Here is a 24,750-nt window from a genome sequence, read left to right as displayed (position 1 = left end):
CTCTCTGAAACATCCTCATGAAATTACCTGTAAGCTTCTGTAAGAAAGACTGTGCCCTTAGAGCAGAAACATGACTGTGGGTTTAGCACACCAGCATCGAGCACTCTGGCTGCTGAAGTTTTACTCTGCTGTGGTAACTACAGCCAGGCAGGACTGACAGACAGGATCAGACCTTTGACAGCTTTAGCAGATAAGAAGAAAAGTCAGAGGAATTTCTTCTATATACGAGCTGTGAAATGTATGCATTTGTTTCACACTGTAGCCCTTGGTCGCTGGCACCACAGACACGTGGCAGCTCTCCTTTAGCACCATTCCACCTGCACTTCTCCTGCTCCAGAGTCAATACTGGCTGATCTGCACATGTCTTTGAGGCCTCTCTTAGGTTAACACTACAACTTTCTGTATCTTTGCAACATGCTTATCATGTAGCTTAAAAATATTCTAAAGCTCATGTAGTAGAGGTTAGGCAGCAAGTATTACTCTACAAGAGGATATGTGAATACACATATAAGCCATAGATTAGACAGTTGCCTAATATTCAACATCTATGATACAACTATACAAAAAACACTGTTTCTTATCCAAAAAAATTCTTGAGAAGACAGCTTGAGATCCATTAAAGGAGGAAAAAATAGCAATATAGTGTTTCTGCATTAATTCTCCTGTGGAAAATAAGTACTACTGAGGTACTTTCAGAGCCACCTCTATAAAGATACTTTCAAAATGTCTTTGTTCATGTTACCATTTGAATTAGCTGGGTCAACAAATGACAGGGAAAAAAAGGGAAAACAAGCACATAAATACAAAAGGCTTCCTTCAGTCTACATTTTCACTACTCTTGTCTTTTCAAGAGAACAAATTCAGTCCTTTACATAATGTCCTTACTGCCTCTCACACAACTCTTGGTGAGTGATACCATGGGATAAATTAATGCCAGTTAGCTTGGTTACCTAGACAGGCTCTTCTTTTTTGTATCTGTTTTGTTGGGGTTTTTTTCTCAGAAATAGTCAGCTCATAGGGCTTATTCTTACAGAACAAAAAATATATTACAAAATCTTCCTGTATCTTACTAGTCTACATTTCTTACACCATTTTTAATCTAAATTTTCAAGTTATATCATTGTGACTTGAAAAAAAGTAGAAAAAAAGCCCTAAAGCAACCCCATCACACTATCTGCTCTATAATGCCATTAATCAAATTGTTACCTTAAGCGAAATGACAACTCAAAAAAAAAAAAAAACCACCTTATAATGAACACTTTACAAAAGACCAAATATTTCCAGAATGTGCTTCTTCTAGCCTAGAGAGGAAATTAATGGAAACCAAGTTTAATAAAGATCAGTAACTGTTTTGCTGTAGCTCTCCGTGCATGAGAGATTTCAGAGGTTTCCAAATGCGTACACAAAGCCTGCATCTTTTTTCCCTAACGAGCTTTCTGTGACCAGATACGTCATGAATGTCTTCAGCTGCTATCCAATCTTGAAAAACCATGGAAGAAGGAAGAGTCAACACTTCTCACAAGTTTATTCAATGTTGATCCCTCTCATCTCCACTAGACTTTTTTGGGCTTAAAAAACCTACGTCTGCTCACACACACTTCAGAATCAGTTCCAAGTGACTGGACTTCAGGGAGCTGCACAGTTTTAGTGGATCTTCTAGTGCTGGCAGTAAAGTGGTAATCCAGTTATTCTCTGCAATTCTCCTTTCCCTTGTTTCCATTTGTCAAATGGAATGACAAAAATTTCTGAATGTCTGTGTTTGGCTTTACATTAGGAATAAAATATGGACTTTAATTACTATAATAGGGTTTCCCCTCTTACTGGAAAATATATTTTATTTTAAAACAAACACATGTGTTACATCTTGCCAAATGCCTTTTTTAAAAAGTACTTCATCTTGGAATAGCATATTTTCAATGTATTACTACAGTTTCTATAGTAAGTGTTCATTTCTTTGGTTCATTACTGCAAAAACACAGCACCCACCTACACCCTCTACGCTATATATGGTTAGAAAATCCTTTACCTCAATATTCCTCTTTGGCACAGATATAATGGATTTTTCAAAGTTCTAAGATGAAATGTTAATTCTTTTCTTCCTCCCTCAGATCCCGTATTTGCTCGGGAGAAAAGAATTCTCATTAAAATACATCACCTAATAATTTAATAAGAGAAGGCCATTTTATGAAATAAGTGTATGCTATTCCATCTGCTTAAAATAGGGAAGAATTCAGTTATGTAGGATTTATGTTTTATGTCTAGATTTCTTGCACTAGCCTCAGATTTTCTTTTCTACATCAAAATTCTTATTTTTCCTGTTTGAAGTGTTGTTTCCCAGCCATCCAGCAGAGAGGGCTCTAGGTCCAGCTTGGTTTACACACTCCTTTCCCTTCCTGAGAGGCGTATTTTGCACACACCTGGATGGGACAGACTCCCATCATCTAGCATCCCAGCTATTATAAACGATGTGGATATTTTTATTCTGCAGCTTGTATTACAAACAAACTTTTAAAGAACAATAGTATGACAATCTAAAAGCAGCATAAGGGCAAAAGACCACAACCATAAACATTATCCTCTGCCTAATTAGTTTTGGTTTATTCACTGCTTTATGCATCATATACATCATAGAGATGAAAAATATAGTTATTGTCAACCCTCCCAGTTAAGAGTGTGCAATTCTTCAGGAGTTGTGTTTCATATGTTTCTGCATGTGCTCTGGTTTGGTTTTGACAAAAAACAAGTTGTTCTCCAGCCACCTCATTACCTTCCTTTCTCACAGAGCTTTTGCTCAAAATCTTGGGTTATTTTTTTTATTGCTCCTTAAGCAGACACACCCTTTCAGCTTCTCAGCTGTACATAGAAAGCTCTCTGAGTTTTCAAGAAATTTAACTCATTGCAAATACATTTAATTCTGAGTTTGTCTCTCCATTTGTAATATTGTGAAGTTTTGTAATTGTAGCAGTGATTTCTATTACTGCACATGATTCAGTATTCTTTCACTATTTAACATCTATTGGTCAACTCTGCTCTCAACTACCTGTCCTCTGCTCATAATCTCTGACCCCCCAAGGCCCCTTGCCCCTTATCTACAATATTGTTCTAGTGCAGTGACATATACATCAATACCCTTTTTCAGTTGCAGTATTGAAAAACCAAAAAACAAAATAAACAGAACAGCATCATCTTGTATCAGACAGCTTTTTGCACTGGCTTTTGACTGAATTTTCAAGCAGTGCTTGAAAAGACAGAGAGCACATTCAAAATACTTCAAGAGGTGTCTCAGCCTCTGTTCACAGTCAACAGAGACAAATTTTCTCTCTTAATACAAATTAGATTGCACTGACATAGTTTTCCTTCAGATAAAATATCTGAAGCTCATATAATGGCTAGGTTTATATAACCTCTCTAGAAAAAGAGAGTGTACTAAAGCAATATGTGCATCCTGTTCATGCACTAATGAGATTCAGCTTCACTAAAGGGTAGCCAGTATTCATTGCAGGGATCCTTCTCCAATTTCTCCCAAGACCTAGCCATCTTTTCTTCTAGTAGATCAAAACTTTCATTTTTAAAAACTTCAACTCATTTAGAAGAATAAGTCATTTCCTCCTGCTGGCCTCATTGCAGGTGTACCACAGAAGTATCAGCCTAACAGCATGTAGAAGGAGGCTGGCTTAGAAGAGGAAACCATGTCCACATCCAAGGTTCTCTACCTCAGTGACTCTTTCATCAGCCTCTGGAAGGAGAAAATCAAGGCTCATAAGACTTCAGGGAGTCAGCAGACAACCACCAACAGCAGTACTCAAGCTCGAGTACTCGCATATATATATTTGAGCCTACTGGATCCTTGAAGGGGCAAGGAAGAAATGAGGAGGAAGGTGAAAAGGTGCAGCAAGGATGTTTATTTAAAAATACTTTCTATTCTGTGAAAAAGAAATCTCTGGATTGCTGGCCTAAGATATTGCTAGAGGAAAATTACAGTCTCTAGAGTATTTTGGGGACAGACAAGTAGGTTCATCACTGTCTCAGAGTCCATCAAAAAGTAAAAAACTCTTTGTTAGAAAACTCATTCTCTGTATCTAAATCATAAAAGTGCAGTGAACAAATTTCAACGATATAGTGAAAAAGGCACACAACTCTGAGTGACTCAGATATGCTCAACATTTGCTGCCATGGCCAGAAAGAGGAAAGCTGGCACCTCCTTGCAGCCTCCCACCACAGCAGTTGGTATCCCTGAGCAGAGGCCAGGGAGCATTCTGTCAGACAAAGCTCTGAGAAAACCCCACAGCTGCCTGCCATACTTGTCTGCTCAAGATCTGAATCAATTTTTTGAACAAATGGACTTACAGAACACCATAAGTCCAATCTTAAAAATTCCATTCTTAAAAACAAACAAATAAAGGAAACGCAAACAAGACAAATGCTTTTGGCTGAAAGACCAAAAACATTCTCCAATTACTAGAGAAGAGTTCTTTCCCCAATATGTCCCAAATGAAAATTAAGTGGCATCACTACTAGTTGCCAGTCACACATCATCCCATGCTGCTCACACCACTTCATGCACAAGACTGTCTCCAGGAGAAATTCAACTGCAGAACTAGATGCAGTCCTTAGGAAAACATGATCTTTGGTATCCATGACTGTTTGCAGGCAATTCTTTCGCTGGTCAAGCTTTGGCCTTCAGCAATTTTGGCTTCTCATACTACACGAGTACTGTTAGGGAGGAATCCAAGTCAAAATTAATGTCTTTTAAGGACTACTTTGGCTGAGGAAGCAAAAAAATGTATGTATAGTCCTGCTTGCTACATACGAGCTACATGACAACAGTTTCAGGCACCTAATGTGATAAACCCCTTCAGAATCTGAATATTAAAAAAAAAAAAAAAAAAAAAAAAAAAAAACCAAAAAAACCCCACCAACCAAAAACACAACTCTGCAAAATTTTACATGTTCAAAGAAATTTTTATAAAATCTCTATTAAAATATAGAACATATGGGTTTTCAAGCATTTAAAGCTACATTTAAGAGTTTAATGATCTGCAAATCCCTTTGAGCTATTTTATATAATTTGTGTTTTTTTAAAAAGTCACCTTATGAACAGGCAAAAAGAAAGTTTTACGAGCATTTCCTCTCCATTTTTCATTTTTATTATCCAAACATGACTTCAGAGAAACCAGATAAATACTTCTAATACTCCATATCCAACACTCATTTCAAGGCACAATACACCAGGAAATACTTAGAATAACTAATCTGAGCACACACTCCATAATGAACTCATTCTGCTGAAAACAAATGTGGTTCATGGCAAGAAATTGGTGTTGGAGCAGTACATATGGCTAAAGATGTTACTGCTGTTTTCTCTACCCATACTTGTCATGACTGCCAAAAAAATATTACAAGCAGAGGCAGCTAATGCAGCTATTTGGGCAAACATCTCTTCTGCAACCAGTGCTTTAGGCCACACCGGTCACAGTAAATACCCCAGGAGGTAAGGAGAGGGACTAATTCTTTTTTAATGGTGCAAATTCACACACAGTTTTCTGTTAAGGTGGTTTCTTTTGGACCTGAAGAAAAAAATATTTCTGAAAAATGTCAATTTGCATTAACTTAGAGATTCATGTTTCTTCTTAGGAATCATTTGCTGTAAAGACTATACACAAATGAAGGGTTTGAATAGCTGAATCCAGTTGCAATTAAAAAAATAAAATCAGGATTATTAAAATTTTGGAGAAAAAAGAAATCCTTTCAAATGGTGTTTATGAAGGCTAGGGAGAAAGATGACAAATAAAAATTGGTAAGAAGAAGAAATATGCCCAACAGCAGAAAGTTATCATAGTTCAAAGATGAATAGCATAGAGTTAAGAAATGAAAACTGAATATGAAAATACAAATTTTCTGTTGCAACACTCTGGCAACACATACAGACAACACCTTTGCTTTCAGAAGCAAAGAACATTGGTAACCATTTATAATGCACACATTATTTAAAGTATTATTAGACTGCAACTAGAAAAGTCACTGTGTGATGGAACTGCTATCTTTCAAATAAGTTATTTTTCCTCAAACCTATGCTCAGATTGTCTATTGGCCTTTTCATGAGGCACATTGAATTATGCATCTTGGATTAAGGTTTAAAAATCAGTACACTAACTAATGATTAACAGTCCATTAGGTTCTCTGGCAGAGGAACTGTGCTTTTCTTGCCTTTCTGCAGTACCTAACACAGATACAGGTCTCAGCCTAGAGCTGAGATCCCTGTATTAGCAATGAATCCTGCTAACTAAGTGACTTCACTGGAGTTTGAAAAGCCAGACACAGACAGGTATCTACCCTGGTTAAAACAAGGAAGAAGAAAGATAGAGAAGGAGGACTGGTGAAGTGTAAACAGCAAAACCCAGTTTAGATACAGCACTCATGCTCCTTTTGATAAGCGCTCATGCACAGGCATCCATCAGGACTTCTGAGACTGTGAGGCATGCTGAGGGTAAATTTTAAAAAATATACAATAGTTGATGGGCACAGCTCTGAACATACAAGAAAAGAAGAAACTGTCATAGTTTCAGCTATAAAATGCCAAAAGGCATAGGTTTTGTTGTATGCACTTTTCTTTAAACACAGCTTTTTAACAAGTACTTTAAGTTGAAAAACTATACTGTGACATTTGGCATTTATATTTCAAAGCTGTTTTTCTAGAGTTGTGGTGGATCTGTTGCAGTGTGTTGAACACACAATTTTTTTTTTCCAGGAGCACCAGGTGACCTGAAGCATACTCATAGCCCAATTCTAAGTCCATAGGATTTTCAAAAGCAAACTTAAAAAGTCAAGTCAACAGAGGAAACTGAAACAAAAGTCAAAACCAGTTTCCAACAAATAGAGTCCAGACAAATACAGAAGCTAATACACACACCCATGGACTTATGACTCAAAACAAATGCAGATGGCCAGAAGGAGATCAGACTTCTCTTGGCAAATTCATCATGGGAATGTGTGGGCAGCTTGGCAGCCGTGCCGTGAGCTGATACAGTGATTGCACACAAGCATGATTCAGACCAGCATGTTAGAAATGCCACATCACAGCATTCTTAGTTTAACAATCCTTTAAGCTAATGTAAACAATTACCTGAAGGTAAGCAAGCAAACCTATTTTAAGAAACTATTTCTAGATACATACACAGAGTAAAATCTTTTTGCATTGCATAATCTTCCCTCACCCTAATTTTGAGAAGACTGTACTACACAAACAGCAGGCAGTAACAAATACACAGTAAAAGAAGTTACCAAGAAAATAATATATAAAAATATTTTGTATGCTGTGCTTTAATGAAGGATGATGGGTTGGGTCTAGTTAAGATTCTAAATTCAGTAATTCATATGCAGTATAGGCACCTATCCATCCATGATAATTATAGGATAAAGCTCACTCAAGAATAGGTACCTTGCAGTCACTAATCCAAATTGTTCCAGTTACTATATTGACTACAGACCAAATTCAGATTTGCACACGTAAGCACTTACTGACAACTGGGAGGCTTGAAGATATTGGAACAATCAACATTGCTCATTATGGCAATAGTATCAACTATGAATCCACTGCATAGCAGGCTTTCACAGCACCAGACAACAGCCAGGCACCTCTGTATCTCAAGGGGCACTAATTGCCTATATGTGGCTGCTACACCAATCCTCAACTATCCTTTTGACTCTTCAATCCACACGTCCCATTGAAAAATCATATTACTCTGAATTATTCATATTGTTACAGGGATATTTAATGCCAAAGCAACCAGAAAAATTGCTAGAGCTGCATTTGTACGCTTTCAAATCAGAGCTGGCTCTCTCAAAAGCTGGCTGTCTTCCTACTGCTGCTCCCACCTGGGAGCTACAGTGAACATAGCCATGAGCAAACTGGGAACTGGACCAATGGACATAGTTATCTGCTACTAAGAGCAACCACCCTGGTTCTGTTCATAAGAGCAGCTAAATTAATAACAGGCCTATTAACAAGCATTGGGTATGATCTGTGCCTCCCCTGACTCCATCCCCCAGCAGAGGTATTCCACCAGTGGAGAGAGACCTGTCTTTGCTCTCTTGGTTGCCCTGAGCAGACAAGACCAAACAGCAGCCTAAAACACAGTTTAAACTATAGAGTCAGAGAAGCTGAACAAATATTCATATGTTAGGGTTTGAGGGTTTTGTTTTGTTTTGTTTTTTTGTCCCTGGATATTTCTGAGCCATTTTTATTCTTTTATAACTCCTTTGGGATGTACTGACCCTCAAAGATTACCACTTGGGAAAGTCTGGTTATGGGAACCAGAGACAAGAGCAGCTTACCACATCACTTACAAACTTGTTGAGCATGTTCTTATGACAGATTTTAATTTTCAACACAGTTTACCTATGATATAGATTAAAAACCTGGTTGTAGGCCAATCCAGAGCTATAGCCCCCTGCGTGAATCATGGTAACAAAAATAATCTTGTTAATTACCACCTTTGTCAATACTTGATGTCTTCTAAAGATGCATCAATGTGCAGTTTTATTTTTAGGTGTTACATTTATATAATAATTGTATATTAAATTATAATTTGGATAATGATGGTTATTTTTTAAAAATAAAGATGTCACTAAGTTTTACTAGACCATATCTGAAATTCTACATAAAATATTAACTTCCTTGTATAGTAGATGCTATGAGTCATTACCCCATATCTTAAATATGTAACTCTAATCAAAGGATGCCTGCAATGCTATCAGTGGAATAACTGACATGGAACCCCTATTTCTGAAGGGAATTTAGATGAACATATTATCATTTGACATAGAATATATTGTTAACCAGAATTATTCCAAACAAAATGCAAAATAATAGCTCTCTAACTGCAATAATTTTACAAATAAAGTACAGTCACCAGGCATGCAGTCTCCAATATACAATATTTACATTTGCAAAATCAGGTGTTATTTGAGAATCAAGCATGATCTCCATGTAAGTAGGAGAGGAATTTCAGTAACTGCCAAAAATTCCATCTGTCTGAAATAAGTACTTAACCAAATACAGGTTAGTAAGCCCTGAAATCCTGAGGGGAGTTGATAACCCTGATATGCTTAACAGATTTTATTATTGCCTTTCAGAGACTAAACAGATTACCAACTACCGTATTCTGGGCTTCTGATAGGACTAAGCAACTAATTTCTTTTCACTGGCGTGATAAACAATTAACAAAAATAAATATGTTAAATACTGTAACACAGGGTTGTGTAGAGCAGAGCAGAGCCCAATCTCAATGCTGTGGTCTTTGCTTCAACTACTGCACTGATAGACTTTCTTCCTGCTGCATCCAGATGGTGACAGAGGCACTGGCCAGCCTAGCGAACGACAAAGGCTTGACCTGAGAGCTGATGGCACTGTCGTGTTGAGTGACACCAGGCACAGAGATTATCACGTTACTCATGGGTAGTGTGCTGTTTCACTGGGCCTAAAGTGACGTGTCTACTCAAAATTAGTCCTCTGGGCACCCTCCACAGACTGAGGAGAAAGTCGGACTGGGACCCTAGGTGGTACCCTTTTTTCCTTTATAGGATTATAATTAACTATTTCAGACAAAACAAATGAGATTAATACTTTCCATTGTCACAGGTAATCCTATAGTTATGGTATTTCTATTACCACAGCCTGGTAATATGATCTGTTAGCCTTTCTACCATATACACATATTGCATATATTGCATACCTATCGAGTTTCCCATTCTACAGATGGAAACTTACTTTCCCTTTAATCATCTCAGTCTAAGGGGTAGTAGTACATGTATACATGAAAAAAGCCTACCCAAACCTTTTGTTTGAGGACCTTGTTACACCCAATCTTGGTATTTTTTCTCAGAACTGGGCAATACTCTAAAACCAAGTGTAAAGCAACACACAAAATTTACACCCTGAAAGCACCTGATATATAAGCACAGCCTTAATTGCTATCCAGCAGGAAGATAGTCATTCAATTTTTGCTGTAACAACAAGCATCCTACTTGCAACATTCTCTTGCAAATGAAAGTATTTTTCTTCTTGCTGAGAAGTCACTGAAAATTCATGTTATCATGAACAAAGTGACAAAAAAAAATTGCCAACTTAAGACTTTGAGTAAGCTCATTATTATTTTTTCCATTTTCAATTCTTAAAACACTTAGAGCAGTCATCAGTAGCCACAGTCATTACTAGAACCCCAGACTGAGACTATTACAGCATTTGAAATAGCAGCTAAGGCATAGGAGAGTGCACATTGTCATACATCATACATCTTCCTGAAAATTGCGATCTTACCTGAGCCCTGCTACAATTTTGTTTGGTTCTGACCCTTCAGATTAAGGCAGGAGGAAAATACAGTGAAGGACCAGACTGACCGGGAAGGCAAACTCTTTAAAACTCAACAGGGAAAGTAAGACACAATCAGTCTAAAACTTTAGTGTGAGCTTTGATTTTGTAACCTAAAACTGTTACTGAACCAGTTACACAGAGACAGCAAAGTCATGCAAAGCCTTCCAGAGTATGCAAAAAGTTAGCTGATTGAAGGAAAATATCTACTAATGGCAGAACAATTTCATTTAAAACTGCTGTACCTGCTGCATTCATACAGCTCTGCTTTGCCAAGGTACAGCCTGCACATCAATAGTATCTGCTTGCATAGAAAAGATTAGACTGAAATAAATCACGGAAAAAGCTTGATAAAATGGGGTATATCAGTTTTCTTTTTATTTGACTGCTCTCCAAAAGAGCTTGACTCATCAAAGCAAACAGTAGACTAAAGAAAAGTGAGCATTATGGAAATAAAATCTGAATGGTAGTTAAGGAAAACAGCCAATATAAAACCATCTGAATTTGCTATCAGACACACAAGAGCTCCACCTGAAAGAAAATTCACAAAGCTGAAAAAATGACAAGAATCCCCTCCCAGTAGACCTGATTAATTTCAAGTTGCTACCGTTTTCAAAGCAAAGCAAGGATTTAGTTGCCCTTTTATCTAACTGTGCCATACACAGAAATTCGAATCTAAAACAATATGAAAAGTAAAGTAAAACAGAAAAAAAATCCACAAAAATAGCCCCAAACCATTATGTTAAAAAACCAGTTTTCTAGGTTGATGTTGAAAAATGTAACTTGACAGTAAACATTAAACACAAGCCTATTTGAATCTGTAGGAAATACTACTCCTCTATTTTAACTTTTCACATTTCCTAGAATCTAATTATGCAGACCCATTATAAGCTTTTTCTAGCTACATAACAGATTAACTGCTACCTTTCCTAAAGGAAACTATGGTGCCAGACCCTTCACTTGTACAAAATGAGAGTATCTTGTTTAAACCTTATTAATCTGGAGTAGGCATTAACCACTGTCCTTGGTTTAAACTTGTTCTGGACACACTGAGTTAGCAGACCTATAAACACAGCATCTACACAACACAGGACAGAGCAACCAGGAATACAGATGAGGAAGAAGTTTTGAGATAATGGGCAAAACACAGTATTTCCTGACTAATAGCTAAAGCATTTCACAAAAAAAAAAAAAAAAAACCAAGGAAGCATTTATGCAATGAAGATCAAAAAAAAAAAAAAATTATGACAGATCTAAGGAAATACTTCTAATAGTGCTTCTTAAATCTTACATGGGGTCCTTAAGCCTAAGATACCTATTCACAACATATTTTAGTCAACAATGAGAGATTCACTCAGATTAAGAAAGATCATCAATTTTCACCAATTCTATAACGAGTTAACTACAAAGTAAGTTTGTCCATTTCTTGAAACCTTTCAACAATACAGAGTAATGCCAATATGCCAACCAGACCATTAATACCAATATTAAGCCCCTTTCATGCAAAATTGAACAAAAAATACAGTTACAAAACCAACTCAGAAGGACACTTGTATTCTATTTGTTTTATTAACCTCCACATTACAAGTCAGCACACTAAACTTATTTTATTAGTTCCTAAAGTTCAAGTAGCATATTCCCATTACAGAAAATGGAAATATGCAAAAAGCCCACAGATAATAAGGGCTATATTAAGAAAAAATCTTCTCCAGCAAAGTCCTAACTGAAATCCATCACCCAGTGGATCCACAGATCTTGAGCAAGCATCACTTCCAGCCCTGACCACCCAAGGGGAAGTTTCCTATGCAGCACATTAACTTTCTATGCATTGTTACACAAATGGAGCAGGGAGTACTGGTTGTTTCACATGGAAAGCACAGACATTTCTTTGCTGCTTTAATTAAATTAATTTTAGTGTTCAGCAGGTACCTGGTGGTTAAAAGACCAGCTGATGAAGAAAACCATAGTATGAAATACTAGTTCATCTAGTGGAGGCAATGTAGCCATAGCCATCACTGGGATTTTGTTTTATTAGTTTTTCTATTTCTACACATATTTGAGAGTATATCTTATTTCCAGGCTTGCAGTAAGTAGATCCTCTTCAAATGCATTGGTTGCACACTATTACAGGAATTCCCACATGAGAATGTCAAGGATATGCACTGTCTTCAAGGGCAAAAAATCGGGCTATAAGAAAAGAAACAGTAACAAGAAAACTCAGCACAGGCAGATTTTGACACCAAGACAAAATTTCCCTTTTCTAAGTGCCATGCTTTTTCTCTAAAAGCTGAAAGTATCACAATAAAATGGCTGAAAAGCTCATACAACAAAATACACATACTTTCTGAACTCAAACAGGAAAACAAATTGAAGCAACAGTGTTTCAAAGAGCACAGAAATCTGCTCTTTACCTTTAGTCAACCAAACTGCCTTTGGGGGGTTTTAGACAGCTTATTGTAGGAACTTTAAATGGAAAAGTAGACCAACTTCATCGTGGTTGTTGTACCTTGACTACTTATAGTGTAGTAACACTGCCAGATGCTATTCAGACCATTTCACACGAAGGCATAGGAGCCTTCAGATATTCACAGTCACTCCTGATGACTGTGTACTGAGATCTTAATGGCAAGCTCCACAACAAAACAAAATCTTTTATTTCACCACTGGTCTTGACTGTTTTGGCAAAGGTAATACTACTTGCTGTGTGAAGTGGGAGTGGAAATCTTCCAAACCAGCATGACTGGTTTCAAGAGGGATGAGTTTGACTCTCCTTCCCCAAAAGTGTTGGTCTCAAAAGTAGTTTCTGCTGTTGTTCAGAAGCATCAGTTTTAAGTCTCTCAACATAGCAAAGCAATCCTTGAAAGAAACAGATTCCTTTCACCAGTACTGGCACTCAAAATAAGACCATATGTCTAAGCTATAATATGCAAGATTTTCCAAAGACAGCTTATTTTTCTAGTAGGAAATGTAATTTACATGGACTGAACTTTAGGATTCGTTTACAAGATTCATGAGAAAAACTGCCTTCCTTATAGTATAGAAAAACCACTTCTCACTGCTCACAGGGAGCAAGCTTTAATACTGCAAAGTCACTAGCCTTACTGGGGACACCAACCCAATTTAGTTATGTCTATCTGCCTCTCACAGTGGCCAAGAGAAATAGCTGACTTTTCTAGAAAGAAAGTAAGAACAGGAAAGGCACAATAAGGAGTTGCCTGGAGCTGCTGAAAGAGCACAACAGTAAGCAGAGAAAGCATGCCAAACCGATGTGGCTGAAAGCAATGGAAACAGAAAAGTTAAGCAGAAGGCCCAAGCAGATGGGAATGAAAAGCCAGCAAAGCAAGTCAAATAGTAACAGGATTTATTTTCAATGAATAACTGAAAGAGAACTCAAAGGCAGGAGTCATGGACAAAATAGAGCAAGTCCAACCTGTGTAAGGAACACTAAGATCAGAGAACACACACGAATGCAAATGTGAAGGCTGAAGAAATGAAGCTCAGATGAATACCAGAAAGAAAAAACAGGTGCTGCAAGTAATTGTGCCAGAAGAGCTTTGGACTGCTGCAATCTGCTTCACACACACTGCACACACAAAGAACCTTACTTTGCTGTCTGTTCCTAATTATGCCTGGATAGAAAGCTTAAATCAAGCTGCAAAAGGCAACATTTCTTTTCCCAGGCAGCGGTGGGCAGCATTATCCCACTGGAAGCTCACAAGGATGAATCCAGAACCCCAGCCAGCTTTCAGCGGGAATTACAAATCGCACAATTTAGAGGGGAATATGAGGGTCCCTCTAACAAAGCAGGTACCCAAAACCCATCATCCATGGGGAAAGCATCTCCTAGCTTGGCAAGTTTCTAAAGTTGGAATCTTTAAATTACTGTGTTGAGCCAGAACTATTTACTAGTCTTCTGTAAAATGAATGCTTTTGTTTAAAGGCTTAAACTAGTCTATTATTAGTAGTACTACAGAAAACATTAAAAATCCCTCTACTGGATACTCTTAACTTCTTCCACATGTGGGAGAATGAACTGAGAGGCATTGAGAGATTTCTAACCTTTTACATTCTAAAGCAGGGACACAGATTGTGAAAGGTACATATGCAACTCCAATAAACACAGATAATTAGAAAATTCTGAATTTATGTGTACAGAATCCACATTTATCCTGCTACACATACAGACATATTCTTGACCAACTAGGTAACTTCCTCCATAGACTACACAGTTTGTCAAAGAAACATCTTCTAGCACAAACAACAGAAGGAAAACACAATTTTAAAGTAAGAGTAATTTAGTCCCAAAGGTTTTGTTTGGGTTGTTACCTATTATACTATGGTATCTATGGTTTGTCATTTCTCAAGTGTCAGTAATAGCCAAGTTTAAGATCTGTTAGCTAAAAGTAGGTCAGGAGAACCTCTTGGCTGGGATCATGTAGCTCCGCAGATCAGTAGATCTTGTACTAACAACTGTGTCAAGTTTGAATGCCTTCTTTGCTATCAGTTACACTGTTAAAGAAAATCTGCCTGTTCAAAACCAAAAACCAGTCAACTCACCTCCTTCCAAGAGGAATTTTACATAACAGGAAACTTAGAGTCCTTCAAAAATAAAACATTTTTGCTTGTTTATTTGTTTTAGATGAAACCTTGAGTGAAAATGCACAGCATTGGCAGAAGTCCGCAATAAAACCCCAGAGACTTCAGCATACCTTCTAACCTATTAAAGCAAAACTTATCTAGATCATTTATGTATGTTTTCACTCACTTCAGACAAATGCCCAACAGTATTACAAAAATCACCATTGCTTATTCTGTTTAAGAAACAACACTTACTTCTTTCTGCTCTTAGCTTTCCACAAGCTTCCCAAGGATTTGTACTGATGTTAGATGTACGGTCTGAATTTAGGGATGGATTATTTAATAACAAAATGGTAACATCCATAAATAAAACTTCAGGCAGCTTGAATAAAACAGAATCCAAGTAAAAGAAAACACATTATTATAAAAGTCCCCTTCTTCCTCCATCATCACTCCACAAATCCAACCACATGTTGGGCTCTTAAAGGGCCAACCGAAACTGAGAATATCCGCTCAGGTCAGCACTATTTGATAGATAATTACCACTGGAGCAGGAGCAGGCCTAGACTGCTTCCTATTGTTTGATTTTTTTTAAATTTATTTTTTATTTTTTACTTTTTTTTTCTTTCTAAAGAGAGGAAACCACTAAAATACATCCCGAGCTTTCTTCAAAATTAGATGCAAAAAAGTCTTCATGCCAACATTAGACAGTTTTAAGGGGCCACAATTCAGATGCCCTGTATAGGCTTGTTCTTAGGGGCTGTCACTACTATGTATCAACTGAAAAAAACCCAAACTTGTTTCCCCCTTTGACAAGGGCACTCAAAAAATGTTTTAGGTACAACTTTGTGGTTGTAATGAACTCCCACATCACTAAATATTTTCCTGGCAGCTAGAGACCCCATTAAAGCAATTATAAACTTTACTTCTAAAGTGCTTGATTTAGAAAAAAAAATTGCCCTTAAGTTGATAAAATGTCCATGAGACATTTAAAACCATGGATGACAACACTTTACACCAGTCCTTCTGTAACATTTGTAAAAACAGACAGAAATCCCCTGTCAGGTTGGAAGACAGACAGAACAACTGATAACAAATAATGGGATTTCTTGGGTTAATTGCCTGTAGTAGCACCTAACCCTGCACATATATGCCACTTTGGCTGTATCAAAGTGAAAAGAGAAATTCTGGTTTAAAGCAGATAATTTACAGTCCCATGTAACTCATAAAACCTGTAAATGCACACGTAAGCATCTGAACCATCCTTACCCATTTAAATTAGTTTTCATTGCTCCCTAGAAATCAGATGTCACCACTATGAATCAATTTAAACAAAGTCTCTTTAAAAAATATGGGAAAACAGCTAAAAACTGGATTTAAGAGAACAAATGTTTATAATGTAGTTATCCATGAAGTCCAAACCATTATTATGTGCATATAGTTCACAACAACCACAAATAAAAGAGAATCATGCAGCTTGGAAAGGCCTTAAGGAGGTCTACTGGTCCAGCCCCACTCAGAGCAGGTCCAGCTGAGCCAGGGTCCTCAGGAGCATCTCTAGGAGAGTACTGAGTCTCTCCAAGGATGGAGATTCCACTTCTCTCTAAGCAGCCCCCCACTGCACTTGACTGTCCTCAATTTTTTCTTTTATTTTTCCTCAGAACTATTTCATATTTCCCACACTCAAACTTGTCTTCCTGGCCTCTGACCCTTTCACCATATCACCAAGTCACCCAGGTCTTTTCCTACAGGGTTGCCTTCTTTCCACTTGTTTCCCAGCCTGTTCTCTTGCACAGGGTTATTCCATCCTAATTGCTGGGCTGCTCATCTGCCTTTATCTAAATTAATGGCATTCCTGTCAGCCCATTTTTCCATCGTTTCTATGTCATTCCAAAAAGCAGCCTGCCTTCTAACGTGCAGTCCTCAGGCTTGCAGACAGTGTAGTCTGTCTCATTACACAGCTTATTCATACAGATGCTAAATTGTTCAGCCCATTATGCTTTAACCACAGTATTTCATTATCTGAAATAATAATTTTGTTCTACTTCCCAGTGGAACAGAAATCATAAGTAGAGCATAAAAGTAATGGTCTGAACTGAGCAGCTCCCGACATTGCTCCTAATTCTCCTCTCACACAAGTAAAATTCCAAGCCATGTGTAATTTCTGCGATACCCACATGAACTTTAACTTTCTCTTTGAAGGCTGTTCTCATATTGTTGAGATATGGTTTCTTTCCTTGTCTTCCCTGGGCGTGGTTGGCCTTCCTTCAACCTCTACTCCCCTGTGGTCCTTGACAGGATTTTCTGGATCATGGGGTTTGTTTGGGTTTGGATTTGTATTTTGTCTCTAAATTCAGGTTTTTAGAAATTGAAAGGATAAGTGTGCAATAATTCTATAAAAATGAAAAAAAAAAAAAAGTTGCAGAAATATTTCTTTAAAGATAATTGTAAGTATTTATTTTCACATTCTCATTTTAGAAAATGAGTAAGAGGTTCTAAGAAACCTCTTCTAACTTCATCTTTTTCTGGACAGAATATAGCAGTTAATTTGTTTCTCTGTTCAATGGGTGAATACACTGCAACAAAAGAAAGCATAATAAATATCTGATAATTACTAGCAGATTTACTATGTTTATTTGAATCAAACTTTTCAATTTTGAGGCATCTACTGGTCTTCCATGAGAAACTTTTAGTTGGGATTATGAAAAGTGGGAAGATTATTCTAACCTCATTTTCTCTAATTAACAACATCATGTTATCAATAGTTTAATTTAAATTACTAATGGCTGAAAGATAGACATCTCATGTTCTTTGTACTGTCGTAACTGTAATTAATATCGCTTTTAAGTTAGATCATAGAAATATTTAAAGCTCCAACATGAATTTTTTGTTTCAGCATGGTTCTTAGGTAATTAGGGACAGACAATTTTTTTCTTAGTATTTATATTGTGTTTACTCACATTATTTGACAAATTAGAAAAAAAAACCTAAAGTCTGACTTTGTAAAAAAATGACATTGCTGGAGGGATTTTTATGTCAATTCTGAGCCTTGAAAGGTTTTAAGTAAAAAAAAGAAACAAAACAAAAAAAAAAGCCAGAGAACACTGTAGAGATATTAAAGTACACTGACTCTGAGAGGATTAGCAAACCTACCAACACTGTGCTGTTAAACAGCTGCAATTTTCACAGTTCAACAACAATTCCCAACAGTATCTGTTAATTGACTACTATATTTTAAGGTAGAATTCCAGAAGGGATCATTTTCATCTGCATACAGAAAAGTACTTTAGAATACTATTTTTTTTTAAACACTACAGATGGTAAGAAGTGTCAGCGAGGGAGGGGGGAGATGGAGAGAGAGAGAGAGATCCTTCTCTCACGTTGTTTTAGCTCAAACTCTGCAGATATCAAGACCTGGCAGACCTCTATGTCTGCTCTTGTCCAGCACAGGACCGGCCCACATAAAGCCAGCACAGTCTGGATTGCATGGAGGAAATCACAAACTCCAGCCAAGCAGTTACATGAGCAACAGCCCTGCTGGATGTGCCAACAGAAGAATGCTTTTGGAAGATCAGTTCCTGTTGTCTAGGACAGCAGCAAAGCTATGCTGACGAAACACTTCCTCCTGCAGGCACACATCCCACCTCCATGAGAGGGCTCTACCAACACAGCTGCATCGGCAGAGCCCCTGTTCAGCCCTCCACAAAATCACTGCCCATCCCTCCCCAAGAGAGCCTTCAAGAGCTCTTCACATCATTGCCACAAAAATAAAAAAGTACGGTTAAATAATTTTGGTCTGTATCTTGTTTCTACTCAACAGCCTGTGCAAACCACCCTTTAAACACATACACACACAAACTGCTTCAATCTGATCATGCATTTGCAACCAAATGAAATGGAAACTAATATATAACCCTGGTTAATGCAGTACCATGTCTGAAATTACGAGTGTTGTTACTCTCTTTGCTAAGGGAGAGCAGATAGCAATGTCACACATGTCATTTTCAGGACACTTTCCCAGTAGAACACACTTATACAGCGTGAAGAGTTGCAGCCCCTTGAATGAGGTGATTCTTGCATGCATTTCATCAGCTTTCTCTTCTAGAAATACAAGAAAAAACCTAACTACTCTGACAATTAAAAAAAAACATTCTGGAAACCTTTCAGGCTGGGACACTTAGAAATGCTGAAGTACATTATTTGTATTCTGCCTTTTTTTCCCAAACCCCTATCCAGATCTGCTCTATATCCGACAAACATGTTTTACATTTTGTCAAGGATTAGTGTCTAACCATCAGAAAGATTTACAGAACCATGCAAAAACAATTTTCCAGGTGATCGTTCTAATACAGGACTTTCTAATTCTGGGTTTTTTCCTAGGTATACACACATCAGTGAACCAAAAAAATCAGAGGATACGTCACCAGTATTAATGAATATAAATACTGTTGTTTGTTCTTTCCTGCACTTCCCATACTACGAGAATTCTTGGAAAAGCTGGCCTGTAGATACAAGCTGTCAGAGCATGCTTTACCTAAAAAGCTGATTCTTTGGTAAAACAAGCTCTAAGATTCCTTTATTAATTGGTTTTATGGGGTTTGTACCTCGAATGAATATGCAGAAAAATGTATAAATGGAGTGCCTACAAATTTTTTTCAAAACCAGCAGAGTTTGGGAATTTAAATGCTGTATGTTCCTGCCAGCATGAGGAGCTGCAGACAGACTAGGATCCTGACAGCAGGTCAGCAATGGGTGAATAAGGCTGGTAGACTCTTCCCCATTTGAACCCTAGATCAGATGCAACCGTTTGCATCTGAATTGGCACTAAGCAATAGCAAGACAGACTTCATAACATGATACTACCAGCTTAACAGCATAAAGGCAATCAGCTATTTAATTCTTTTTAATATCTCTCATAAAATCGTACTTTATCAAAACATTAGGCAGAAGATAGGAATAGCCATCCAGCAGTGGTAAGAGGTTTTTCAGCACTTGGTTTGATTACTGTAGTAATAATGATACTACATGCATATGAGACTAGTAGCTATGGACATTGGACCCCACCTAATTTTTAGAACGCCAGGTAAAGTAAGCACAGAAGAAATATTTTCATCACCCTGACTCAGAGACCCTGTCATATTCATACAGAGCAAGCACTGCTCCCAAATGAGGAGGTTTTCTCTAAGCTACTTCCATGTATAAGTGGAAAAAAGCAAAAGCATGTTATTCATTGGCAGGTCCATATGTCAATTTTTTCACTCTTTCATTACTACACTCTATGAAATAACGTAGTTCTCTCAACTACAACAAACTATCTGCAGGTAGCAAGCCAGTAGCATTTTAAGTTGCATTTGCTAGTTTTAACAACTCACTCACCTGGGGCAGATGACAGCTTGGAAGAGAAATGACAGGACGCTCCCAGGAAAGTGCTGCCCACATTTTGGTACATGTCTAATCTCACTGATCTTATTATAGGTGAAATTCTCTCACTTCCTTGTTATGAGAAGGATGGTTGCTCAAGCAGAAACAAATCACAGTATATCAGCACTAACTATGAGCCACAGCAACATCATAAATTGCATCTGATAAAAGTGAAATTTGTATCAAGGCTATTGTCTTCTCTTGCATGGATGTAAACCACAGCATACATCTGTGTACATTTAAAAAATACAATGAAACATTTTTACTGCACTAAAACATGTTGGGGCCTATAGAATTGCCTAAACCCCAACAACTAAAGGTTTTTAATCCCTTATTTCTTAATAATATATATTAGGTGCATGCATATTAGGTATTTTGCTTGAACAGGAGGAAGCCTTTTGAATGAAATTTCCTGGCTGTCACCACTCACTGTATTTCTCTCATGTTGTGGAACAGTCTTGGAGCGCTCAAAGGGAATTCTTTTTGGATAAAAAGCAATTAGAAAATAGGTTCCAGGAGCTCATCTAGTATGTCTGAGCTGTAAGCAGACATTCAGTTCATGAGATCAGACTCAAAAGGACCAAAAAAAACCCCAAGCATCCAAACACAAAACCACCACAAATATTCTGCTCCCTAACAAAGAAAACAAAACAAAACAAACAAACAAACAATAGAATATTTTTTAATAGCTCCAAGCCTCAAATTCTCATTAAAAAATCCATAACATTGTATACTGTGGGTGTCTGATCTACAGATCTATGCCATTTGCCATTGAAAATACAGGCCATAAACCGTAGCATTTCTACTTACATACTGTTTGCAAATATATACATGTGAACACATAACTTTAATTAAGATGCAAGAGATTGGTATGGAAACTATTCTAGTATGACCACAGGCTACAGCAAGTGTTCTGTTTTTCTCTCCAACAGAATAAAGAAAAATGTCACATTCTTTTTTTACGTACTTGTTAGATTTCCACTGACATGTTAACATAAGCAAGAATAATATGATTAAATTACTCTGAGTTGTGCAGTCATAAGAATTGCACATGACTCAGAACAATTGCAAATTGAAAAAAACAGGCTGTAACTCCAAGAGAAACTACAGCAGCAGATTTTGGATTTCTCCCTTAAGAGGTTCCTGATCAGTGGAGATTCTGATTCATAAAGGCTTTTTTTGTGCTATTTTTACTCTATTATCATTGATTAGGTCAAGTGCAGCCCCAATGTCTTCCTTACTGCTAGCCAAACTTTATGGTTTACCCGTATCTCTTGTAACTCCATAGTTAGAAAACCTCTTAGCAGACAAGTTTCTTCTCTAGTCACCAAGAGCCTGTAGAGCTCCAGCTCATTTGAGGGTCTAAGACCACAACAAGGAAGGTGGTCAGTTAGCCAGTCAATGCCATGGAGGCTGCTTTACACCTTTGAAGTAGAAAGCACATTCAGCAACCATTCAGTGCACTGGGACAAGCTTTTTAAGGAACCCAAAGGTAAAAGCATACAGGCATCCCCTTTTCCTCTAGCCTATAGGTCCACTGGGCTCCTTTTGATCCGGTTTCAGCACATTCACACGTTGTAGTATTTTGAAGCTGTCCCTGCCTTGAGAAAAAAGCTGGTCTAGATAAGCTCCAGGGGTCCTTTTCAACTATTCTTGTGACTCTGAGTCTCAGCCTCTAGGCTACTGTTACGGCATCCAGAAAACACTGAGAATCCAAGCAGACCTCAAAGCTGTAAAACAACTTTAAGAAAGGTACTTGGCATGGGAACAGCTGAGAACTGAAAATAGACAGGAAAAACAGAGAATGAAAGATTCCAAAAATCGCAGACAGAATTGTAGCAAGATCGATTGCCCCCTTTTCCAAGTGAGTGAAATCAGTTATGACAGCAAGACAGACCATCCTTTCTACATGCTTTGAACTCTCAGCTACAGCAGCCTATTTGTAGGTTGCTAGCCAGGGGAGTTTCAAGTTGCCATTGCCAGCTTTTGTACTACTTTATTTAGTAACAGAGGTAGTAGCTACTTTAACAATTCACTCAAGTGGAGCAGAAGACAGCTTGACAGAGTTGGTATGGAGGCTTTTCAAACCTTTCCTTTATGTTTCCTCTGCAGCACACTTGGACTGTGGCTTGCAGTTTAATTTCCATGCACCAAAATCTAAATGAGCTGTGGAGAGTAAAAACAACTGGGGTATGGAAAATGAAAGAAATAAAATCATCAAAGCTTACTTGCTCTGTAGACCAAGCCAGAAGGTTCTCAATCTGGGAAATTAAGTTCTTTAGTGACGATGGGATTGTCCACTTAGTAGTTATTAGAAGAATTCCTTGAAATTACTACAATTTTCCTTCAGAAACAGCCCCAGATGGCCTCCTCTCAGGCCAGAAAGAGCAGGATGGGATGAGAAATAGAGGGTTCTCATAGACCTTCCCCCCACAACAGTTACTTCCACAAACAGAATGAACATTTAACTGAGTAAGTTCTTCCCCAGCTTGTCGAAGAGCTGCCTTAGTTACTCTGTATTTCCTTTACAGAAGTGATGATTACAAAATCACATACAAAAAAAAAAAAAAAATCACACTTTCAAAATTCCACAAATAGCAGCAGGGGAACCAGACACACAGTAACTTCTCTTTTCTTACAGTATTCCAAAACTTGTACAATATTGCTAAGAGACTCCTATTCAACAAAATGTACAAGTTTGACATAGAGGTCATGCACATAGGCTATGTGTGTGCAAACATCTCTTCCTCCTCCTGCTTTTTTTATAAGAAGAACATAAATGCTTAGTCAAGTAACTAAAATCTCTGATTGCAGCAGGTAGCAATAATAGGAATCAGATATCAGGCTGAAAAACTGTTCCTGTTCCTTGAGCACATACAAGGTAAGTCTCTAGATTACAGTTCCCTGTTCCTATGATAGTCATCAATCTCCTTCATTTCTGCTAGAAGAATGACATGACAGGACACAAACAATCCAGGAGATTACTGGAAAGTGTCAGAGATGATATAGGAGATTCTGGGTGAGCTAGTCAGAGGTGATGCAGAACTGGATTGGCTTTTCACAAATTAGGAAGACCTGACTGAGAATACAATAATCAATGCCAGCCTTAGGTGAAATGACCATGGACTAGTACAGTTCAAGATCCTAAGTGAACAGAAGGCGGCAAGCAGGACATTACAGACTGGACTTAAGGCAAGGGTAAACCACCCCTGATCAACCTGATTGCCTTCTACGGTAAAATGACTGCACTTTGGGACAAGGGAAGACAGAATTTGTCATTTATCTCACTTTAAGCAAGGCTTTGACAACTGGATCCCAAAAAATCCATGCACCAAGTTGGGATATTACAGTGCGTGCAGATGAGTGGACAACCAGATGGGTAAAAAGCTGCTGCTGGATGATGGGGCTCACAAGGAATCAGTTAATGGGTCTACTGCACCTCCCAGTAAAAATGCTGCAGGAGTCTGTAATGGGACCTGTCCTGTTAAACATCTTTATCAATGACCTGGAGAGGCAGTGGAGCGCAAACTCACCAGGTTTGCAGGTGATACCAAACAGGGGCAACCCCAAGAGCAGGGCTGCCATCCAAAGGGACCTAGCCTGGAGGAATGGCTTGACAAGAACATTACAATATTCGACAAGGACAAATGCAAAATGCTGCAACCCCGAAAGTAAACAGGCTGCAGTGATTCAGCCTGGTGACAGACTGACTGGCTGGGGAGGAACAGGTCTGTCAAAAAGGACGTGGTGGATGGCAAACTTAGCAGGAGTCACCAGTGTGCACAGGCAAAGACAGGCAGTGGGATCCTGGGCTGTATCAGCAGCAGTACAGTATGCCACGGGCTGAGGGAAATTACCATCCTGCTTTACTTGGCACTCATTAGGCTGCAGAGTCCAGCTTTGAGTCCCTAATACTGGAAAGACATCGATAAACTGGAGCAAGTTCAGTAAGGGGCCAACTGGATGATTTGGGCTGAAGCACATCCCCAGTTAGGGAACTAGGCTTTTTTAGCCTGGAAAAGAGAATGTTTTGGGAGGAACCTTCTAGCACCTATGCTGAGGCTATGTAGAAAACAGAGCCAGGATCTCTACAGCAAGGACGAGACAACAAGCATGAGATAAAAGAGAGGCTCAGACTAAATATAATGTAAGAAGAAATTCCTCCTGAGAACAAACACACACATAGGTTGCCCAGAGAAGCTGTACAGTTTCCATCTTAGAGATTTTCATGACCTGACAGGATACAGCCCTAAGCAACCTGTCTTCTCTCCATATCTGACTCTGCTTTGAGTAGGAGATTGGACTCCTGAGATCCCTTTTGACAGGAATTACACCATGGTTTTATAATAACATTTCACTCACATTCCCTGTGATATTACAAG

At 38.1% G+C, this 24,750-nt stretch overlaps 1 protein-coding gene across 2 annotated transcripts in view; it reads right to left on the bottom strand.

Moving 5' to 3' along the window:
- The window catches only part of ME1 (malic enzyme 1), a 159,230-nt gene that overhangs the window by 119,673 nt on the left and 14,807 nt on the right, over positions 1-24,750 (bottom strand). The window lies entirely within an intron of this gene.

This window comes from Aphelocoma coerulescens, chromosome 3 (genome assembly GCF_041296385.1).
Source record: "Aphelocoma coerulescens isolate FSJ_1873_10779 chromosome 3, UR_Acoe_1.0, whole genome shotgun sequence".
Taxonomy (NCBI): Eukaryota; Metazoa; Chordata; class Aves; order Passeriformes; family Corvidae; genus Aphelocoma; species Aphelocoma coerulescens.
The sequence above is the reverse complement of the archived record's forward strand: the minus strand, read 5'-3'. Positions and strand labels throughout refer to the sequence as shown.